The sequence below is a fragment of the Neomonachus schauinslandi genome, chromosome 4 (genome assembly GCF_002201575.2).
Source record: "Neomonachus schauinslandi chromosome 4, ASM220157v2, whole genome shotgun sequence".
Classification (NCBI taxonomy): domain Eukaryota; kingdom Metazoa; phylum Chordata; class Mammalia; order Carnivora; family Phocidae; genus Neomonachus; species Neomonachus schauinslandi.
The window spans coordinates 108225894-108250633 of record NC_058406.1 but is presented as its reverse complement, the minus strand read 5'-3'; positions in this window follow the sequence as shown (position 1 = coordinate 108250633).

Genomic DNA, 24740 nt, shown 5'->3' with positions numbered 1-24740 from the left:
GCATTTTACATTTAAATCTAAAATCCATTTTGAGTTAATTTTTTTATAAGATGTAAAGTCTGAATCTAGTTTTATTTTTGTGCATACAGATGTACAATTGTTCAACACTGTTGAAAAGATTATCTTTTCTTCACTGAATTGCTTTTGTGTTTGGTCAAAAATTAGTTGACTATATATGTTTTGGTCTATTTTTGAGTCTCTCCTATTTTATCAACCATTGTAACTATTCTTTCACTAATGCATTAATTTTTTATATATGTGTTTATATACTTGTTTGTGTGATAAATAAAAAGATAGAAAAATACTTTTCTTTAGTTCAAAACCAGCAAACTGCATCATGATGCACATACATAATTCAATATGTAGAGTATGAGTTTCTACATTATATTTCTCACTAAAAACTGACATTTGAAATAAATACAAGTTATTTCCTAAGGCCATGCTATGCATGGAGTAAGCTACACAGTAGTTAAAAAACAAAATTAGGAAACACTTTCTTTTATTTTAGAGAAAGAATATGTTGAACAATGACTGCTTCAAATAAGATCTTTGAAATTACAAAAGGTCACTCAGTAAATTGCAGTAAGAATCTTAAAAAGAGAATAAAATTTGTTAGGAAATGAAGATAAAATGTGTTCTTCAGTGACTAGAATTTACATGAGATTTTCTATTGGTGCTGCTACTATGAAGCATTTAAGGGAAATGGAGCTTGATATTTATGTTTTTCAGGAATTTTAGAGGTAACAGCTTTACCAATTATAAGTCTTTGGAAGAGTTAACTAAGGAAGGGGTCTTACTTCCACAATTAGCTCTGTAGCTAATGCTCAGGGATGATGTTATGCTGCTTTGGTTTGAGGACACTCACTGTGGGTATGTTGCTGATGGGATACAGATGATAAAATTGGGGCTGCTGTGAGCAGCAATACCTCGTGCATGGTGAGCTGAAAGAAACTGAAGTAATACATCTTCAGATGCAGTTCCTTTGGCCCCTGACTGTAACTGACAATAAAAAGGACTACGAGCTGGTCTCAGAAGTACATGTCCTTTTCTAGTCACATAGTAAAGAACCAAGATCTAGGAAAGTCAGTCATTCCTGGATAATGGCTATCAACAATCTGAAAGATTTCTATCCTGATGTAACCAGTTAGAAAAAAAAAAAAGAAAGAAAAAAAATCAATCCAATGCAGAGAAAGCCCAAGCTTTAAGAACTGTGCTTTGTCTCCTGGTCTGCTTTTATTTATCATCTCCTTATGAAACATACATTTAGCCTACAATTAGTAATCTGATCCTGGTCAGCTGCAGTTTATAACCAATGTCTTGATGCAATTGTCAGTGATGCCTCCCTTTATCTTCAAAAATATTTTCATGTATGAAAAATATATGACGGCTGTACCACCAATATTTTCAACTGACTAGATTTTTAAGATGTCATTTTAATGCCTTTCTAGATCAGAAACAGTTGAAATATAAAAGAAGAAAAAGTGATTTTAGTTTCTGTTTTTGTATACTCTTCATTTATTCATCAAAAGTATTTCATAGGCAACTAAATAAAATCAGGAAAACAATGCATAAACAAAATGAGAAGTTTAACAAAAATTAGAGACTTTAAAAAAGAACCAAACAGAAATCCTGAAACTAAAGAATACAGTGACAGATCTAAAAAATTCAAAAGAGAGCTTCAATAAAAGACTTCATCATTCAGAAGAAAAAAACAGGCAAACTTCAAGAAAAGTAATTTGAAATTAGCCAATTAGGAAAACAAAAAGAAAAACGAATGGAAAAGAGTGAAGAAAAATTATCAATTATGTGAATTATGGGACAACATCATGGAAGTGAACATTCAAGTCATGGGAGTACCAGAAGAAAAGAGAGAAAAAGGGCAGAAAGATTATTTAAAGAAATAAGAGATCAGTACTTCATAAATCATAGAGCAATATGAACATCCAGGGACAGAAAGACCATATGACCCTTAGCAGATCAACCCAAAGAAAATTGCTCTGAGATACATGTAATCAAATTGTCAAAGTGTCAAAGAAGGAGAAAAATTTTAAAGCAGCAATAGAAAAACAACTCATCAAGGGAACTTCCATAAAGCTATCAGTGGATTTCTCTGCAGAAACCTTGTGGGCCAGAGGGAATGGGATGATATCTGCAAATACTGAAAGAAAAATTAAAAACAAAAAACCCCAAAAAACCTGCCAGCCAAGAGTACTACACCCAACAAAGCTCACCTTCAGAAATGAGAGACAAAGACATTTCTATACAAACAAAAGCTAAAAAAATTAATCACTAAACCAGCATTATAATAAATGCTAAAGAGATTTCTGCAAGTTGAAATGATGCTAAGTAACTACATGAAAACATATAAAAGCATAAAACTCACTGGTAAAGGCAAATATATAGTCAAATTCAGAATACCATAATGCTGTAATGGTGGTGTATAAATCAACTGTATCTCTAGCATGAAAGTTAAGAAACACTAATATTAAAAATAATTATAGCTACAATAATTTGTTAACAGATGCACTATATGAAAAGATGTAAAGTGTAACATCACCAGCACAAAATATGGAGGGAGGAAAAGTCAAAGTGTAGTTTTTATATGCAATTGAAGGTAAGTTAATATCAGCTTAATACAAACCATTATCTCTATAAGATATTTTATGTAAGCCTACTCGTAACCAGAAAGAAAAAAACCTAGTTATGACACAAAAGATAAAGAGAGATCAATTAATCAGAAAGGAACACAGTAAGAAAGATTAAAGGAAAACTGTCAGAAAACAATTAAAAAATGAAAATAGTAAGTCCTTACTTATCAATAGTTATTTTAAAAGTAAATGGATAACACTCTCCATAAAAAGACAAAATGCTTTGATAGATAAAAGAACAAGATTCAATAATATGCTGCCTGTAACAGACTTAACTTTAGCTTTAAAACCACACATATGTTGGAAGTGAAGGATGGAAAAAGATATCCCACACAAATGGTAACCAAAAGAAAGCAGAAGTGGTTATATTTATATCCAATAAAATAGAATTTTAGTAAAAATCAGTGACAAGAAATAAGATGATCATTATATAGTGACAAAGGGGTCAATTCATCAAGAGGATACAGCAATTATAAATATATATGCACCAAACATTAAGGTACCTAAATGTTTAAAGCAAATATTAAGAGAATGGAAGGAGGCAATAAATAATAATACAATAATAATACAAAGCTTCAATATCCCACTTTCAACATTGGATAAATCACTCAAATAAAAAAAAAATTAGTAAGAAAACAGCAGACCCAAATAACACTGTAGAACAAATGGACCTTAGAGACATAAATAGAACATTCCATCTGACAACACCAGAATATACATTCTCCTCAAGTTCACATGGGACATCCTCAAGAATAGATAATATGTGGAGTCACAAAGCAAGCCTTTTTTTTTTTAAAGATTTTTTTTTTTATTTATTTGACAGAGAGACACATCAAGAGAGGGAACACAAGCAGAGGGTCAGAGGGAGAAGCAGGCTCCCCGCAGAGCAGGGAGCCCGATGCGGGGCTCGATCCCAGGAGCCTGGGATCATGACCTGAGCCGAAGGCAGACGCTTAACGACTGAGCCACCCAGGCGCCCCACAAAGCAAGCCTTAACAAATTAAAGATTAAAATCTTATCTAGTAACTTTTCTGACCATAGTGGTATGAAACTAAAAATCAATAATAGGAAGAAAACTGAAAAAATCACACATAGCCAATGGGCCAAAGAAGAAATCTAAAAAACAAAATAAAACAAAAACAACAACAAAGAGTTTTGAGACAAATAAAAATGAGAACACAACATACCAAAATTTATGGGATACAACAAAAAAAGTTCTAAGAGGGAAGTTTATAGTAATAAATGCCTACATTAAGAAAAAAGAAAGATCTTACATAAACACCCCAATTTTATATCTCAAGGAAATAGAAAAAGAACAAACTAAGCCCAAAGTTAGTAGAAAGAAGAAAATAATAAAGATTGGAGAAGAAATAAATGAAATAGAATCCAGAAAGACAATAGGAAAAAAACTAATGAAAGTAAGAATTAGTTTTTCTTTTTTTTTAAAGCAAGATTTTTTTTTTAAAGATTTTATTTATTTATTTGACAGAAAGAGACAGCAAGAGAGGAAACACAAGCAGGGGGAGTGGGAGAGGGAGAGGGAGAAGCAGGCTTCCCGCTGAGCTAGGAGCCCGATGTGGGGCTCAATCCCAGGACCCTGGGATCATGACCTGAGCTGAAGGCAGACGCTTAACAACTGAGCCACTCAGGCACCCCAAGAATTAGTTTTTCAAAAAGATATACAAAATTGACAAATCGTTATAGATACTAACCAAGAAAAAAATCAGAGGACTCAAACAGAATCTAAAAATTGAAGAGGAGGCATTACAAAGGACACCATAGAAATACAAAGGACCATAAGAGTTTATTATTCTTATGAATAATTATATGCAAAGAAATTGGACAACCTAGATGAAATGGATACATTACTAGTACAACCTACAAAAACTGAATCATGAAAAAATTAGAAAGTCTGAACAGAATAGTAATGACTATGGAGATAGTGCCAGTAATCAGAAACTTCCCAACACATAAAAGCCCAGGACCAGATGGTTTCACTAGTGAAATCTACCAAATGTTTAAAGAAGAATCAATCTTTCTCAAACTCTTCCAGAAATAGAAGGGAACACCCTCAGAATCATTTTATGAGACCAGCATAGCATAAAACCAAGTCAGATAAGGACACTACAAGAAAAGAAGACTACAGACCAGTATCCCTGATTAATATAGGTACAAAAATCTCAACAAACTCTCAGCAAACCAAATGCAACAGCACATTAAAAGAATCATATACCATAATCAATGGAATTTCTCTCTGCCAGGATGCAAAGAGGGTTCAAATATGCAAATCAATATATATGATACACCACATTAATAGAATAAATGATAAAAATCATAATCCTCTCAATAGATGTAGAGTTTTTGACAAAACTCAACATCCTTTTATGGTAAAAATTCTCAATATGTTGAGTATAGTAGCAGTGTGTCTCAACATATTAAGGGCCATATGCGACAAATCCACAGCTGAAATCATATTCCACAAAAATCTGAAAGTTTTTCCTCTAAATTCAGGAAGAAGACATGGGTGCTTATTCTCTTTATTCCTATTCAACATAGTACTAGAAGTCCTATCCAGAGCAATTAGGTAAGAAAAAGAAATAAAAAGCATACAAGTCAGAAAGGAAAAGATGAAGTTGTCTGTTTTCAGATGACATGATTTTATAAAAGGAAAATCTTAAAGACTACAACAAAACTATTAGAAATAATAAATGAATTCAGTAATGTGACAGGATATAAGACCAACATATAAAATCTGTTGCATTTCTAAACATTAACAATGAACTATCTGAAAGAAAAATAAGGGAAACAATTTCATTTACAATAGTATCAAAAAGACTAAAGTACTTAGGAATAAATTTAACCAAGAGGGGAAAGATCTGTACACTGGGAGCCGTAAGACATTGATGAAAGAAATTGAAAAAAGCACAAACAGATGGAAAAACACCCATATTCATAGACTGGAAGAATTAATGTTACTAATCAACTTACAAATTCAGTGGAATTCTTATCAAAATTGCAATGATATTTCTCATACAAATAGAAAAAAACTATCCTAAATTTTGTATGGAAACATTAAAGACCCCAAATAGCCAAAGCAATCTTGAGAAAGAACAAAGCTAAAGGCATCACACTTCCTGTTCAAACTATATTACAAAACTATAGTAATCAGGATAATATAGTGCTAACATAAAAACTGACATATAGACCAATGCTACAGAATTGATAACCCTGAAATAAAGCCAGTTATATACAGTCAACAAGTATTTGATGTGGGAGCCAAGAACACTCAATGGGGAAAAGATAGTCTCTTCAGTGAATGGTGTTGGGAAAACTAGACAACCACATGCAAAAGAAGGAAATTGGACCTCTACCTTTTTAAAAAAAATATTTAATTAACTTATTTATTTGAGAGAGAGAGACAGAGCAGGAGGAGGGGCAGAGAGAAAGGTAGAGAGAGAGAAATCAAGCAGACTCCACGCTAAGTGGAGATCATGACCTGAGTCAAAATCAAAAGTTAAACGCTTAACATATTGAGCCACCCAGGAGCACCAAAATTGGACCGCTATTTTACAGCACTCACAAAAATTAACTTGAAATGGATACAAGACTTAAACTTAAGACCTGCAACTGCAAAACTCCTAGAAGGAACAGGGAAAAAGCTCCTTGACATTGGTCTTGGCTACAATTTTTTTGCATGTGACACCAAAAGTAAAAGCAACCAAAGTAAAAATAAACAAGTGGTACCATATCAAACTAAAAAGTTTCTGCATAGCTAAAGAAAAAATGAGGCAACATACAGAGTGGGGAAAAATATTTCCAAACCAGATACGAAATCAGGAGTTAATATCCAAAATATATAGGCAATCTTACAACTCAATAGCATAAAATCAAATAATGTGATTAAAAAATGGACAGAGTAGAGTACCTGAATAGACATTTTTCCAAAGAAAATATACAAATGAACTACAGGTATGTGAAAGGATTCTCGACATCACTAATCATCGGGGAGTACAAATCGCAACCCTTATGAAATATCACCTCACATTGTTAGAATGGCTATCATGAAGAAGACAAGAGATAACGAATGTTGGTGAGGATAAGGGAGAAAAGGAGACAGTTGATGGGAATATAAATTGGTGCAGCCACTATAGAAAACAGGATTGAATTTCCTCAAAAAATTTATACTAGAAATATCATGTGATCTAGCATTCCCATTTCTAAGTATGTGTACAAAAGAAATGAAATCATGATATTGAAGAGATATCTGTTCTCCCATGTGCATTGTAGTATTAGTCATTATAGCCAGGACATTGAAACAACGTGTCTATCAATAGATCTATATTGATACATATATACTGGAATATTATTCAGCTATATAAAAGAAGGAAATATTGCCATTTGTGACAACATGGATGGACCTCGAGGGCATTACGTAAAATAAGTCAGGTAGAGAATGACAAATACTGTATGATCTTGCTTATATATGGAATCTAAAAACAGCCACTCAAAGAAGCAGAATGTTGAAAGATGGTTGCCAAGAGGTAAGGGGTGAGGAAATGGGGAAATGTTGGTCAAAGGGTACAAACTTCCAGTGAGAAGATGGATAAATTCTGGGGATCTAATGTATAGCATTACATAGTTAATGCTATTGTTAACAATACTGTATTATACACTTGAAAGTTGCTAAGAGAGTAGATCTTAAATGTTCTCACCACACACCTATACAAAAGTAATTAATTATGTGTGGGGACGAATGTGTTAACTAACTTTATTGTCATAATTATTTTACTATATATATTCGTCTAATCATCCCATTGTATACCTTAAACTTATATGATATTACATTTCAATTATATCTCAATAAAGCTAGTTTAAAAATTATCTATTATACAAGAAATATAATTTCTAACGAGTTTATTTCTATAAATATTTATGTAGTGAAAATCTACAAGGATTTGAAGTGCAACATTTGTGACAGTAATTCAATGGAATCGTATTTCTGTACATATGTTTGATGCAAAAAATTGTCTTAAATGTTCAGAATATAAAACAATAATTTTGCATATAATGCTAAAATTATATCATTCTATTTCTGATGTTTCTTTAATCTTAACATAGCCCTTTGAATGTTTTATTTATTTTTAACAGATAGAACCAAAAAACAGTAATATATAGTGCAGTGAGTTAGAACAAAGGAATTGGAGTCATACTGTTTCGGCTCAGTTCCCAGCTCTGCCTCTTGATAGGTGTGCAATTAAGCCTTGCTTAATGCCTTTGCCCCTCAACTTCCTCATCTGTAAAATTGTCATAAAAATGGACCTTCTTAATAGTGGGCATAAGGGTCAACTAAGATCATAATTAGAGTATGAAACATGATCTGGACATAAACACTTTTTATCATTATTATGACCAGTGTGGTTTCTTTCAACTTTCATTTCTCATAGCAGGATGCCTATGATACAAGGTCAGATGTAATAAGTCATTTTCCCACTGTTCAGTTGAATAAGTACATTGTTAAGAAGTTTGGTGTTACCTGACCCTTGAGCCAGAGTCAAGGAAGCAGGTTTTGCTCTCTCCTAAGAGCAAAATCTTGTGACTTTGGACAAGGCCTTGAATGTCCAGGACATTGCATTCCTATATAGAGACAAGGCTAAGTAAGCATGAAGGTCCTTGCCAGATCTAAACATTTAGAATTTTATAAAATAAACAACCATTAATAAAACTAGCAAAACCTCAGTTCCTAAGAGTCTATTGTCATTTCTTTAGATTGCCTAAAAGCTCTATCTCACTAATTGTGTGCCATCCCATGCTTTTCTGTCCCACTGTTTCCCATCTATGGAGTGAGGGTATTATTCTACACTCAGCATGATTCAGTGCTGATCAGTGGTCTAACACCATAGTGTATTTATTTAAAGACATGCTAACAAATGAGGATACAAAGTGTTATCTTAAAGGGGACGAAACAGTGCAAAGAGAAAGGATTCTGAAGGCGTGTGCTTGACAACTTTAGAGTAGTATCTAAAATGTCACTTGTATGCATCCCCTGGGGTGTCTTTTTTCAAGAATCTTTTAGGTGTGTTTCCATGAAGTGTTTATAAATTCATCAATCAATATATGTGTTCTACCAAAATAAAAAATAATAAATTTAATGCTTGTTTTTAGGTCTGGAAAAATATTGAATATTGTGAGACCAATTGCTTTAGAAAACATCTCAGAGACCCTAACAGCATTAACTGGTCTGATGCAGATCGAGGGTGAAGGCTGTGATGTTGGATGTGGAGATCCTATAACCTTGTTTCAGACTTTGCCAGTCCTGATTCATTGCTAGCATCATTCGGTGTTTTGGGTTCACAAAAGGGACCACAGTCATTTAAGACTCCTGGGCTGGTCTAGGCTTTCATGATTATTTAAAGGTCCCAGGACACTGTTCTGACTAGAAACATCCAGCACCTGGTGGAGAACCCCTCCTTGGAGCACCCAGGCTGGGGGTTCCTTTCATTGTTCCTTACATTTATGGCAGATGTTCAGTAAAATTTTTAAGAGAAAGAGAGAGTGAGTGGGGGCCAGGGGGGAGAAGGGGCAGAGGGAGAAAGAGAGAGAGAGAGAGAGAGAATCCCAAACAGGCTCCACAGCGCAGCACCTGAGGTAGGGCTCAAACACACAACCCCGAGATCATGACCTGAGCTGAAATGAATAGTCAGATGCTTAATGGACTGAGCCAACCAGGCACCCCAAAGTTCAGTAACTTTTAAAAAACAAGTTAAGGGATGAACCAGCACAGTACTTTTCAGTGCTTCTTTATTAACGAATGATAAAAAAATACATATTCTTTAAGACTTTTCTTTCTATCGATTCTGTTTTCTGAATTGTCAGTCATTAAATATCCAGTGGTACCTTTGTGATTTCTAAACAATCATAAACTATTTGGTGCTCAAATATTCCAATTCATTTTAGATTTTTAAAACCTTAGATCCTTGGTGTTAATATTCCAAATCACCAAAGGATCTCATGCAGCATCTTTTCAGCTACCATTTTGATTTAGATATTAGACTTGGGATTCTTATAGACAATTGTCAATTGTTCCTCAATAAATAAATTTTTACTTTTAAGATAAATGATAAGCGGAGAAATATCTGTATTTAAGGTAATTAGTCTTTAAGAAACAGTTCTCGAGGGTACTCCAACAGTTATGGATTGCTAAATGATTAAATAATTCACACTTCCTTGTGGAGCTAGATTTTAATTAGAAAAAAGTAAATTGATCTCACTTTACAAAAACCTTCACAACTAAAAATATATCAGTATCTATACATTTTTCTTCTGCCAGGTAAAAAATAACTTTTTTTCAGAAATCTAAATAAATTCTTTAAAAATTATTTTTCTTGTTCAAAAGTATGTGTAATGTTTAATTACCAGGATAATCCATGTCATTGTTCTTTGTGCTTTTTAATTTTTTATAGACCTATTTGATTATTTTTTTAGTCACTGCCTTTTTTTTCAAGGTTATATCTACTTCTTAGTTATTGGAATTATTGCCTTCTCACATTACTGTAAGACGTTCATGTACTAGATGGAGTGTCAAAGGATTGCTCTGGCAATGTGCCTGTATCTACTGAACTTGCTCAGATAGTGACTTATGTGTGTCTATTCCGGCAGTCCTTCGCATGATTTACTGTACAGCTTTGGCACATCAAAACCTGTTTTGAAAATCACCTGCTATAATGCATATCAATGTGTTCTTGAAAGCGTAAAAATTAAATGCAATTTTTGTAAGTGCAAGGGCTATTTCAGACAGCACAATCCTGTGAAAATATATGGAAGGGGGGGGCACCTGGGTGGCTCAGTTGGTTAAGCGACTGCCTTCGGCTCAGGTCATGATCCTGGAGTCCCGGGATCGAGTGCCGCATCGGGCTCCCTGCTCAGCAGGGAGTCTACTTCTCCCTCTCCCGCTCCCCCCTCTTGTGCTCTTTCTCTCTCTCACTCTCTCTCTCAAATAAATAAATAAAATCTTTAAAAAAAAAAAAAGAAAATATATGGAAGGGGTATTACAGAGGGTCTGTCTCATGCAAAAATCAGAGACACACTCTTCCCCTTCAGGAGTTAACATAAAGTCATGTTCAGATTAATGCATAGAACTAGAAATTGAATTCCCTGGGAAATGTTCATCTCTTTCTCTTAAGTCTGCGTACTGTAAACGTTCCCAGTTCTGCAACACGTATACTGGATTGAACTCTCATTTACACTGGTGGGAGTGTAAATTGGTAGCATGCTTTAGAAAACTAGTTAGCTTATCTACTAAAGCTGAATATACTCTATAATCTAATATAGGAATTCCATTCCTAAGTAAATACCCAACAGAAACTGATGCATATGTTTACCAAAATGCATGTGAGAATGTTCATAGTGGTGCTATTTATAATTGCCCCAAACTTTGAAGTATCCAAATGCCCATCACCAGTTAAATGATGAATAGAGTTGAGGTGTGTTCACACAATGGCATACAGTAATAAGAAGAATGATCTACAACTACAGGCAACTAACATGAATGAATTTCAAAGTGTACTACTGAGCAAAATATGCCAGGTATAAATAAGTTTTTACTAAGGAATTATATAAAATATATAGATAGGAACAGTCAAAATGAATCTATACTCCTAGAAAACAGGATGGCGATTGCCCTTAGGGAGTGATATTATGTAAGAAGGCAGTGTGGGATTTCTAATGTACATTTCTTTCCTTGAATTTGAATCCCAGCACTCACACTAGCTATTGACTATACTAAGTTAAAGACTGTCTCTGCATAAGTTTTCTCATCTGTAAAATGGAAATAATAATAGCAACTATCTCATAAGTTTGTTAGAGGAATATCCAACATACAATGAATTTTGTAAAATACAATTAGCTCTATATAGGACACAATAAATTCTATATAACAGTTACTTCCTCTAGAAAGTTATGTTTTCTAGACTAGGAGTTGATCATCCAAGGGGCATTAGATTTATCTGTCATGCTGTATTTTTTTACGATTTATTTATTTATTTGAGAGAGAGAAAGAGAGATAGAGTGAGGGGAGGGACAGAGGGAGAGGGAAAGAAAATCAAGTAGACTCCCCACTGAGTGTGAAGCCTGATACAGGGCTCGATCCCATGACCTGAGATCATGACCTGAACTGCTTAACTGACTGATCCACCCAGGTGCCCTGTATTTTTTTTTAATACAGCATGTTCATATATTAATTTTAAATTATAATTAATTTGTAATATTCATATTATAAAAGCAAAATATAAATTGTTTTTTAGTTCTTTGTGCGTGTGAGTCAGGTTAAGTTTTGTTATAAAAAGATAGGCATCAGATTTCACATTTAAGCCTTTAATTCATTTTGAGTTTATTTTTGTGCATGGTGTTAAAATGTGGACCAGTTTTGGGGTGCCTGGGTGGCTCAGTCGCTTAAGCATCCAACTCTTGATTTCGGGTCAGTTCATGTTCTCAGGGTTGTAAGATCAAGCCCGGTGTTGGGCTCTGTGCTGGGCATGGAGACTGCTTAAGATTCTCTTTCTCCTTCTCCCTTTGCCCCTCCCCCCCAATAAATACATACATAAAATAAAAATAAATAAAAGGTGGTCCAGTTTCTTTTTTTTTTAACATGAGGCTGTCCAGTTTTCCCAACACCATTTATTGAAAATACTGTCTTTACTCCATTGTATATTATTGCCTACTCTGTCATAGATCAATTGACTGTATAATTGTGCATTTATTTCTGGGCTTTCTATTCCGTTCCATTGATCTATATATTTATTTTTGTGTCCGTACCATATTGTTTTATTATGGCTTTGTAGTATATCTTGAAATCCAGAATTGTGATGCCTCTAGCTTTGTTCTTCTTTCTCAAGATTGCTTTAGGGTCTTTTGTGGTTCCATACAAATTTTAGTGGAATTGGGCAAAATGGATGAAGGGGAGTGGGAGATACAGGCTTCCCATTATGGAATAACTAAGTCATGGAAATAAAGGGCACAACACAAAAAATATTTCCAGTGATTGGGCTCCTACAACTCCATAGCAAAAAACAAAAACAAAAACAAACAAAAAAGAAACAAGCAAGCAGGGGTGCCTTGGTGGCTCAGTTGTTAAGCGTCTGCCTTCAGCTCAGGTCATGATCCCAGAGTCCTGGGATCGAGCCCCACATCGGGCTCCCTGCTCAGCGGGAAGCCTGCTTCTCCCTCTCCCACTCTCCTTGCTTGTGTTCCCTCTCTCGCTGTCTCTCTCTCTGTCAAATAAATAAAATCTTTAAAAAAAAAAAAAGAATATTGCCAGTGATATTTTAATTCCAATGTTTCAGGACAGATGGCAGCTACATTTGTAGTGAACTTAGCAAAATGTATAAACTTGTCTAATCACTAAGTTTCATACCTGAAGCTAATGTAACATTGAGGATCAACCATACTCAAATGAAAACAAACAAAAAAAGATAGGGATACAATAGACTTTCTAATAGTGGATGGCTGGAGCTTAGCAAAACTCTTGCTTCTATTACTAGTAGGGGAGAAAATATAGTTGTATATTTAAAAAGCAAAGTGATTAGTACAAGGATACCTGGACAGAAAGTTAACTTAAAATTAGGTTTCTGGTGATAAAATCTGTTGATTTTCACCTCTAATATATGAGAAACTGAATATACAAGTGGACAATGAACAAACCATATGTGACAATGGAGCTCTGATCCACAATCTCTGCAACGAAGTCTGACTGAATCTTCCATATTTATTTTATTTACTTAATTTTTTACTCCTGCTCTCAACTCAGCAGCAGACAGAGAAAACCAAAGACACTCTCCAATCTAACCTAGTTAGTCTGTCTTCAGCTTCCCATTCCAACAATTAGAACCACTGGTACTATAGTGTTCCTTTTTTCTTTTTAAAGTTCACCCACTCCTCTGTCTGCCTTTGAGTCTCTGTTAAAATGCAAGTTACTGTGGCTGACTCATTTGCTACAGTAAGCTCTGAATAAATAACTTTTTTGTTTACTTCTACAGAATTGATCACTGTTAAAACCAACATGCCTAATAAGGAGGAATTTCAGTTATAGAAGAGAACTGTCCTAGAGAATTCTTTCCATCTCTTTACTAAAGTTTTCTTCTACTTTTGCTGAGGAAATCTCATCTTTCTGTTTCAATTTTAAGTGTAGACAATTATAATGTTTCTTGGCACTTATTTTTGTACATAGTCTATCAATTTATGGAAGAATAACTGGTATCCGAAGGAGGTGAGATGAAGATTTTTATTTTGCAATATATATATATATACTTGAAGTCTACAAATTAAATGTAAGAAATCAGGGAAGTTCCTTATTCAATTGTCAGGCTGCATGGCATCTCATGAATCTGTGTGAGACATTTCCAGTCCTAAGAAGAGTTCATAAACTCATTTAAAAATGAATAGGAAACCTGCTATTCTGATCTGTATTGGGGACAATATTAATGATGCTCTATAATTTCCTAGAATACACACTTCTTTTTCTCCAAGTTTTTTCTTTATTCATTGCTCCTGTCTCTTTGACTTTTTAAAAAAAATCTATACTGCTTTTGTTTCTATGAAGGTGCTAATATTAATTTGTTTTGTGGTCCTTCTTTGTCAAGTTATTCAGTTACCATTTAGCAAACTAAAGTTCAGTTAGATCTATCATCTGTGTTTCTGATTTCAGAATATGATTGTGTGTTGCAGTCAGCACCAGAATTCAGCCTTCCGATGTATTACCATAGTTTATTATTCACTAAATTAGTTGGCTCTCAAAATAGTGATTGCAAAATATTGATATTTTGCTTCCCTCACTTATAAGCACACTGTGTATTAAAAATATTGAATTTTACCTGATTCCTGTGCTTTCAGAAAACAGCAAAGTTGATAAATTCCCTTACCCTTTTATGTTCCAGGAAATGGTTAACTACAAAAGACACTCATGCCCTTATATATTCCAAAATAAGCCCAATCTCCATCCCTTCTCATGACTCCCAACTGGATGACTCCCTTGCCCACCTGCTTCTATAAAATCAAGGCCCCTTCTTTTTCTTTTACATGTTCCTCATTAAAAAAGATAAGTTGCTGTAGCCTTACTTGTCATCTCTTTAATTGTCTAATGCTATTTTATTCACATACCATTCCCTGTCAACAGAGTGAATTATTAAAAGTTTGGTGAATTCCAGAGCTTAAAAATTCTTATACATTGTGGAAACTGGACCCATTTGTAGCCTACTCTATTTATTGTCTATTCTATATTAACATGAATTTACTATTCCATTGCTTTCACCAATGTAACTTTAGAATTCCAGAAAATACTTGCCTGGGAAGACAAACAAGGCAAACCATGTTATTGTTCATGCTAGGATTTTTTTTTTATTTTTTAAAGATTTTTATTTATTTGCCAGAGAGCACAAGCAGGGGGAGTGGCAGGCAGAGTGAGAGGGAGAAGTAGGTTCCCCACTTAGCAGGGAACCGGATGCGGGACTTGATCTCAGGACCCCGGATTGTGACCTGAGCCGAAGGCAGATGTTTAACCGACTGAGCCACCCAGGCGTCCCTCTAGGATTTTTTTATTTTTAAGTAGATTCCACACCCAACGTGGAACCCAACACAGGGTTTGAACTCACGACCCTGAGATCAAGACCTGAGCTGCTGAGATTGAGTCAGATGCTTAACCAACTGAGCCACCCAGGTGCCCCAATTTCTATGACCTTCTTAAAAGGACCCATCGAGTTTTCACTATGTTGTGTCCATCAATCCTAATCCCACCCCTACCTTTTAAAACTCACCTTAATCCACACTAAAATCAATATATATCTCAACTTTGCCCTTCTCTCTCTGACACACTATTGGGACTTTATTCTCAGTGCTATCTTTCCAAAGTTGCATTGGTCATATTTTGGGGAGCCAGAATTTTAAAATATCAAGAAAGAGTTTTCAGTTTCATTTCATTTCTTTTAAATTAATTATTTATTTATTTAATTTTAAAAATATTTTATTTATTTATTTTTCAGAGAGAAAGCACTTGCACAAGCAGGGGGAGTGGCAGGTAGAGGGAGAAGCAGGCTCCCCACTGAGCAAGGAGCTGATGTGGGACTTGATCTCAGGACCCTGAGATCATGGCCTGAGCTGAAGGCAGACAGTTAATCGACTGAGCCATCTAGGAGTCCCAATTTTTTAGGTTTTTAGGCTTTTTAAAATAATGCTTCTGATAGCCATTACTTATATGTTTATCTTTGCTTTTTAAAACCAAAACATTTCTAAAATTTATGAATATCACCTCATTTTCATGGAAAAGATGGCGAAAAAACCTCTCAATTTACAATATGCATGTTTCCCTTAACAGAGTAAACAGTTTCCTTAGTCTAGACATAAAAAGGTTTCCTCAATAACTGATCCTTTAAGCTCAAAATGTTCTTCTCCCTTTTTTATTTTTCTATATTTTTCAAGTTAATGACCTCTTCATCTCCCACCAAGGTGGCCAACTGATTCTAATGGTCTCATTACAAACATTCCAGTTCTCCTTGCTCCCTAGTTAGCTGACTTTATAAAGAACTGATTTAAATATAATAGGCTCTATCTGCCAATTTAATTTGTATACTTTATGAGGAACTTAGAACAAGGATATTAGACAGCTTCAAGGACAGGTACAACATGTCCTCAGCAGTGATTCTCAAACTTAAGGATTCTAGGGTAACTTTTTTTTTTTAAAGATTTTATTTATTTATTTGAGACAAAGAGAATGAGAGAGAGAGAGCACATGAGAGGGGGGAGGGTCAGAGGGGGAAGCAGGCTCCCCGCCGAGCAGGGAGCCCGATGCGGAACTCGATCCAGGGACTCCAGGATCATGACCTGAGCCGAAAGCAGTCGCTTAACCAACTGAGCCACCCAGGCGCCCGGGTAACCTTTTTTTTTAAGTAGATTTCAAGGTAGAATCAATAGTCTACATTTTTCCCTGAACAACTGAGGTGATTCTGATGTGATTGAAAAACACTAATCTATATGATATTTAAACTCTTTTAAACTATCTCCAAACTTTTTTGATTCTATAGGCTTGAAAGTAAAATATTTTTGAGCATATACCACTTTCCCCATAAATATATTTATTTAAATAATTCTCTTGGCTACAAAGTTTTCACTTCCTTTGTTATTTTTTCTGTCAGAGAGATAGTACTGTTTTTTTTTTTTTTCTCAGCATAGGAATTTGGAGGAAGTTTTAAAATCTTCCCCTCCCTTTATTTAAAATCAAGTCCAGTCATCCTTTTTATTCATGACCTCTTATTGGTTACCTTTGCTGTGACTTTTCCAGGTTTTCATCATCTCATGTTTCCATGATTTGCAGTGTTTGCCATTGATTATTTCTAAACTTAATGCATCTTGCACAAGGTTATCAGTTATATTTTTTTAAGATTTTGTTTATTTATTTGAGAGAGAGAGAGAGAACAGAGTGAGAGTGAGAGAGAGAGTGAGAGTGAGAAGCTGACTCCTTGCTGAGTCTGATGTGGGGCTCGATCCCAGGACCCTGAAATCACGACCTGAGCCGAAGACAGATACTTAACCAACTGAGCCACCCGGGCGCCCCAGTTAAATTTTCTTTTTTTTTTTTTTTTAAGATTTTATTTATTTGACAGAGAGAGAGATAGCGAGAGCAAGAACACAAGCAGGGGGAGTGGGAGAGGGAGAAGCAGGCCTCCCGCCGAGCAGGGAGCCCAATGCGGGACTTGATCCCGGGACTCCGGGATCATGACCTGAGCCGAAGGCAGACGCTTAACGACTGAGCCACCCAGGCGCCTCGCCCCCCCCAGTTAAATTTTCTTAATAACAAAGCAAAGCAAAGCAAAGCAAAGCAAAGCAAAGCAAAACAAAACTCCCATTGTGTGTGAGACTATATTATGGCCACCTTTTGACTGTTTCTTGTTGTCCTCTTCCTAACTCTAAAATCCATAGGGAGATACTCTGATTTGGATTCAACAGACAAGGAATTTATTAAAGAGTTTCCTTGGGATCAGAACCTGTGGAAGGGAAGGAAGCAGCCAGATTGCATAGAGGATAAGTCGAACTTCAGTGTAGCCCCTTGAATTGCCCTGGAACTGGGGTTGCTCTTCATTGAGTTAGAAAGGCCAGGTCTTTAAAGTTGCCATCCATCAGTCATTGGCTACCACAAGAAGGAATATAACTGTCCCTGGGCAAGGCAGCTCTCTGCATCTCAGACAATCTAGAAAAGGCTAGCACTGAAGACTGTCTACAGACAGCATTCCCAGCAGTTCTGAAGAACTGCACTTCAGCAAAGAGGATCCAGGCAGCACATCTCCATATCCCACACTTCTTAGTCCAGATGTGAAGATTTGCTTTATCTCCCAAACCAACGTTAATATCCATACCCTTGATGCTTTCACAGAACCTACAAGAATCATAGATTCAGATATTATAGTAGCAATAGACACTGGGTAGCTTTATGGAAAAATATTTAACATTTGCTAATTAACCTGCGAGCAAACTATGTTACATTCTAGAAAAGGCAAAACTATAGGAGATGATACAAAGTTCATTGGTTGCCAGAGGTTGTGGGGAGGAAAGATGAATAGGTGGAGCACAGAGGATTTTTAGGGCAGTAAAAATATTCTGTATATGATATTATAATGATGCATACACTCATTATACATTTGTATAAACCTATAGAATGTACAACACCAAGAATAAGCAATAAACTATATTGTCGGTGATTATGATGTATCAATATACGTTCATCAATTATAACAAATGTACCATCTGGTGCGTGATGTTGATGATGGAGTATACCATGCATATGGGGTTAAAAGACATACAGGAAATCTCTATATCTTCCTCCCAATTTTGTTATAAGCTTAAAACTGCTCTAAAATACAGTCATTAAAAATTAGAAAGAAACATAAATAATAATCTATAGAAAGAAAAACTAAGAAAAGAATTCCATTTACAAATGCATCAAAAAGAATAAAGTAACTAGTAATCAATTTAACTAAGGAAGTGAAAAACCTATACACTAAAAGCTACAAGATATTGATGAAAGAAATTGAAGAAGACAAATAAATGGAAAGATATTCTCTGCTTATAGGTTGAAAGAATTAATATTGTTAAAATGTCCACACTACCCAAACAATGTACAGATTCGAAGCAAGCCCTATAAAATTCCAATGACATTTTTCTCAGAAATAGAAAAAACTATCCTAAAATGTATATGGAAACATGAAAAATCCCAAGTACCAAAACCATCTTGAAGAAAGAAGAACACAGCTGGAGGCATCACACTCCCTGATTTTAAACTTCAAATCTCAAAAAATTAGTCAGAAAGACAAATATTGTATGATCTCACTTATATGTGGAATCTAAATAAAACAAAACTAGCTCATAAATACATAAAATGTTACAAAGCTATAGTAAGTTTTTAAAAAGATTTTATTTATTTATTTGCCAGACAGAGAGAAAGAAAGAGCACAGGCAGGGGGAGTGGCAGGCAGAGGGAGAAGCAGGCTTCCTGCTGAGCAAGGAGCCTGATGCAGGACCCTATCCCAGGACCCTGAGGTCATGACCTGAGCTGAAGGCAGACTTTAACCGACTGAGCCACTCAGGTATGCCACAAAGCTATAGCATTTAAAACAGTAAGGTATCGGCACATCAATGAAACCTAATACACAGCTCAGGAATAAACCCATACATACATATATGTCTTTTAATTTACAGCAAAAGAGCCCAGAATATACAATATACAGTCTCTTCAATAAATAATGTTGGGAAAATTGGACAGTCACATGGAAAAGAATGAAACTGGACCACTATTTCACACCATACACAAAAATTAACCCAAAATAGATTAAAAACTTGAATATTAGACCTGAAACCATAAAACTCCTAGGAGAAAATATAGGCAGTAAGCCTCTTGACATAGGTTTTGGTGATGATATTTTGCACCCAATACAAAAAGCAAAAGCAACAAAAGCAAACATAAATAAGTATAACTAGACCATACTAAAAAGCTTCTATAGCAAAGGAAACCATCAACAAAATTAAAAGACAACTTACTAAATGGGATAAAATATTGGCAAATTTTATATCTGATAAGGGGCTAATATGTAAAATATAGAGAGAACTCATAAAACTCAATTAACAACAACAACAAAAAAATTAAAAAATGAGCAGAGGTCCTGAATAGATGTTTTCCAAAGGAAGTATACAGATGGCTCACAGGTATATGAAAATATGCTCAATATCACTAATTATTAGGAAAATAGAAACCAAAACCACAATGAAATATTACCTCATGCCTGTTAGAATGGCTTTTATAAAAAACACAAGAGATAACAAAAGTTGTCCAGGATGTGAAGAAAAGGAAACGCTTGTAGACTGTGGGTGGGAATGTAGATTGGTGCAACCACTATGAAAAACACTATGAGGATTCTTCAAAAGTTAAAAATACAACTACCAATGATCCAGCAATTCCACTTCTGAATATTTATCTGAAGAAAATGAAAATACTAACTTGAAAAGATATATGCACCTTCATGTTCATTGAAGCATTATTAATAGTAGCAAAGACATGGAAACAAGCTAAAATGTTCACTGGTGGACAAACGGATAAAGGACATGTGATATATATCTACAATGGAATATTATTCAGTCATAAAAAGGATGAAAGTTTGCCATTTGTGACAACATTGACGGACCTTGAAGGCATTATGCTAAGTGAAATAAGTCAGGCAGAGAAAGACAAATATGTATGATCTCACTTATATGTGGAATCTAAATAAAACAAAACCAGCTCATAAATACATAAAACGGATTCCTGGTTGCCTGCAGCCTAGGGTGGGGTGGGGGGAGGAGTAGGCAAAATAGGTGAAGGTAGTCAATAGGTATAAACTTCCAGTTGTAAAACAAATGAGATATGGGTATGCAATATACAGCATGGTGACTAAAATTAATACTAATGTATTGTATATGTGATAGTTTTTAAGAGAATAAATCTTAAAAGTTCTTAGCACAAGAAAAAAAGTCTGTAATCATGTATGGTGATGGATGTTAACTAGACTTATTGTGGTGATCATTTCACAATATACACAAAGATCAAATTATTATGTTGTACATTTGAAGTTAATAAATGTTGTATGCCAATTATACCTCACTAAGAAAAATTAAAAGAAACAAGTAAGCAAAAAGCCCAATTACAAAATTAATACCAAAATGTCAAAATCAAAAACGTATAAAACATATAAAGCCTCTGCTAATGAAACCTCTCCTAACTTGCCCTTGCATTACTGTGCACACATAATAAAGGTAAAAATTCTTATTTTTATACATGAAAAATGATGAATAAACTAATGACACTATCTAGGATAAAGAGATATTAATTATAAGACAATTGTCACTGTTTGGAATAAATCTATGCAGGCTCTCACTCATGGCAAATCCCCATCTTCTATCTGTGATACAATTTTACCTGAGAAGAGATAAGATGGCCAAGATCTCATTTTTTAAAAGCATTTTTATAGACCTAGAGACCCAAGATCTCAAAGCAAAACAAAATAGGACAGACTGTCTTTTGGAAAACATAGTACAAGTTTTCTACCTCATTACTCTATCGTTTTCATCTCCAAAAACCAAGATAATACTACCAATCCCACAAATGGATTAATGAAAAAACTAGAGAAAAGCTGGTAATTAAAATCTGAGAATATTATTCTTAAAGTTCAATGGTTAAGGAGTGAGAGTAAGATCTCCACTTGGTGAATGTTTGCAACAACACCCCCCTTCCCCAGACACACATAGAGAAGGAAGATGGGAGAATTGCAGATACAGGAAGTTATAAAGGAGGAGACAACACTGGTGTATGCTAGCACCACAAGAGAAATACAACCAGAACCTAAGAATTGGATAGAAAATGTCACACCTTAATCTGTTCTTGATATTTGGAAGAAGAAAGAAGTAGAGAAGTAGCTTGCTACTGGAAAACAAGCAGCATCAGGGGGTGATTTACTTAATAATTGCTAAGTAGAGGTGAGGAAGAAAGGACTCAGAAATAAAAAATGGAAGGTAACAGAAAGAAAGAGCTATGATAAAGAGGCACAGGCTGAAGCTAACAGGAAGCAAACCAGGCTGTAAGAGGATTTGAATGAGTTAGGAGAGGTTTGCAAGAAAATTAAATACTGAACTGCAAAATAAAGACACATTGGAGACTTCCTGTCTGGACAAGATGACATAGACCTGGCTCTGTCTGCTCTCCCTGTGAAATAAAATTATAAACCCTGGGAATAACATGGGATAAAACCAGAGGGGAGGTCTACAAGCTGGTAAAGGAAGATGAACATATTTGGGAGCCCAGGAGAGGAATAGTGAAGTAGCAGGGTTCCTTCCATCCCCTCACCCAACAGAAGAAGACAATCTAGACCATAGATTCTTGACCTACATGCTAGCAATAGCTGGCACCTGTGTGGGCTCACCTTCCCAGTAGAATGCAAGTTCCTTTGACAATACCAGGTGAGCCACAACCACCAGCAGAAAGATCCATTAGGAACCTTGCTTACAATAAATGGCCAGGATAATGGCCCTCTTCTTCCACCAAACTGAGATTTCCCACCTTCAACCAAGAGGTACTGGAAGGCCAAGCAGTACTGGCAAGAAGAATCCCATCATAGAAGGCAGCGTGGCCTGGGAAACACTCCCAGACACCCATAAGCAGAAGAACCACAAACAAATACCCATGGAGACTAGACTCATCATTTTTGTATGTCTGAGGTTCTCAGCCCCCATTGCAGACATTCATCTACCATTCCTTGGGAAAATCCTGTCCTGCAGGTAGTGCCAGAGGGACCAGTGGAAGACTGAGCAGCACCAGATAATACAAGTAGACCAAACAAAATCAGAAAGTTTCTGAAATTTAAGTTGTCTTTCAAACCACAGCCCACAAAAGAAGACCTGGACCTACAAAGTGAACCTAAACACAACGAGCACTTGCTAAAATAAAAGATTCAAATAGGGGGCAGCTCAGTTAGTTAAGTGTCTGCCTTTGGCTCAGGTCATAATACCAGGGTCCTGGGATCGAGCCCCACGTCGGGCTCCTTGCTAAATGGGGAGTCTGCTTCTCCCTCTGCCCCTCCCCCCTTCTGCACGCACTCTCTCTCTCTCAAATAAATACATAAAATCTTAAAAAAGGGATTCAAATAGTACCAGAGTCACCAAACAGAATATATTAAGTGATAGAGTACAATAAAAAAAAAAATCATCCTTTGTAAGAGGAACCAAGAAAATCAGAACTTAAGTGAAAGACTTCAACTGACACCAATAGCAAGATAAATCAGGTATAAGAATTATCGCCCAAGAATTTTAAGCCAAATTCAATAAAAATGATTGAGCAACCAATTATAAATTTCCTTAAAAGAAATGGAAAGGTAAAAAGTTGAAGCAAGTAAATAGGATTAAAAAAAAAAGTGGAAATTATAGAACTGAAAAATACAATAACAAAAAAACTCACTGGATGGACTAATTTTGAAAATAGAATCAATGTATTTGAGAGAAGAGGAATAGAATGTATCCAATCTGAACAATAAAAAGAAAGTATTCTGAAAAAGAAAGTGAACACAGCCTCAGGAAGCTGTAGAACTATAATAAAAAGTCTAACTTTCAAATCATGGGTGTCTCTGAAGGAGAAAGAGAGTGGGGCTGAATGAGTATTCCAAGAAATAATGGCTGAAAACTTCTCAAGTTAGGTGAATGATACAAACCAACAGATCTAAGAAGCTGAATGAACCTTGAACAGACTATTCCTAAAGAAATGCGTGCACAGACACACCATATTAAACTTCTGAAAAGGAAGATAAAGAAAAAAATCTTGAAAACAGGCAAAGATGAATGACATATTACCTATTGGGAAATACCAATTTAAATAAAAGTAGATCTTCATCTGAAGCCATGGAGGCCAGAAGGAAGTGCACACTCATTTTAAAATACCAAAGGAGAAAAACTGTCAACCATAAATTCTTTATCTGGTGAAATTATTCTTCAGGAACAAAGGGAATGAAAGAAGAAAAAATAAGGGGATTTGTTACTAACAAAATGACTATTAAAGATTGGCTAAAGCTAGAACTTCAAATTCAAAGGAAATGACAAACTAATAATATGAAAAAATTAGGAAGGAAGAAGGAACAGTGGACAGAGCAGACACATGGAAATATATTATTTTGTTTATATCCTTTTTCTCTTTATTATTTTGTTCATATCCTTTTTCTCTTTTTGTTAATTCAAACAGACTTTTTTTTTTTTACCTTTTGACTCCATTTACCCACTTCTCCCACCTTCTACCTCCACCTCTACCTCTAGCAACCCCCAATCCGTTCTCTGTATCTATGAGTTTGCTTTTTTTTTTACTCCCCATAAATGAGATCATACAGTACTCATCTTTCTGTGCCTGACTTATTTCACTTAGCATAATGCTCTCTGTCCATCTATGTTATTGCAAAGGAAAAAATTTCATTTTTATGCCTCAAGAATATTCCATTATATATATATGCATATCATATATAATATTTTAGCTGCTATATAATATATATTATATGTAATTTATATATGTATATTTATAAACAATCTCTTTATCCATTCATCCATTGATTCACATTTAGGTTGTTTCCATATCTTGGCTATTGTAAATAATGATGCAATGAGCATAGGGATGCATAGATCTTTTCCAGCTAGTGTTTTCATTTTCTTCAGATAAACATCCAGAAGTGGAATTTGCTGGATTACATGGCAATTCTATTTTTAATTTTTTGAGGAACCTCCATATTGTTTACCATAGTGGCTGTACCAATTTCCATTCCCACCAACAGTGCACAAGAGTTCCTTTTCTTCCACATCTTCACCAACATTTGTTATTTCTTGCCTTTTGATTATAGCCATATTAACAGGTATGAGATGATACCTCATTGTGGTTTTGACTTGTATTTCTCTGGTGATTAATGATGTTGAGCATTTTTTCATGTATTTCTTGGCCATCTGTATGTCTTCTTTTGAAAAATGTTTATTCACATTTCTACCCATTTTTAATTGGATTTA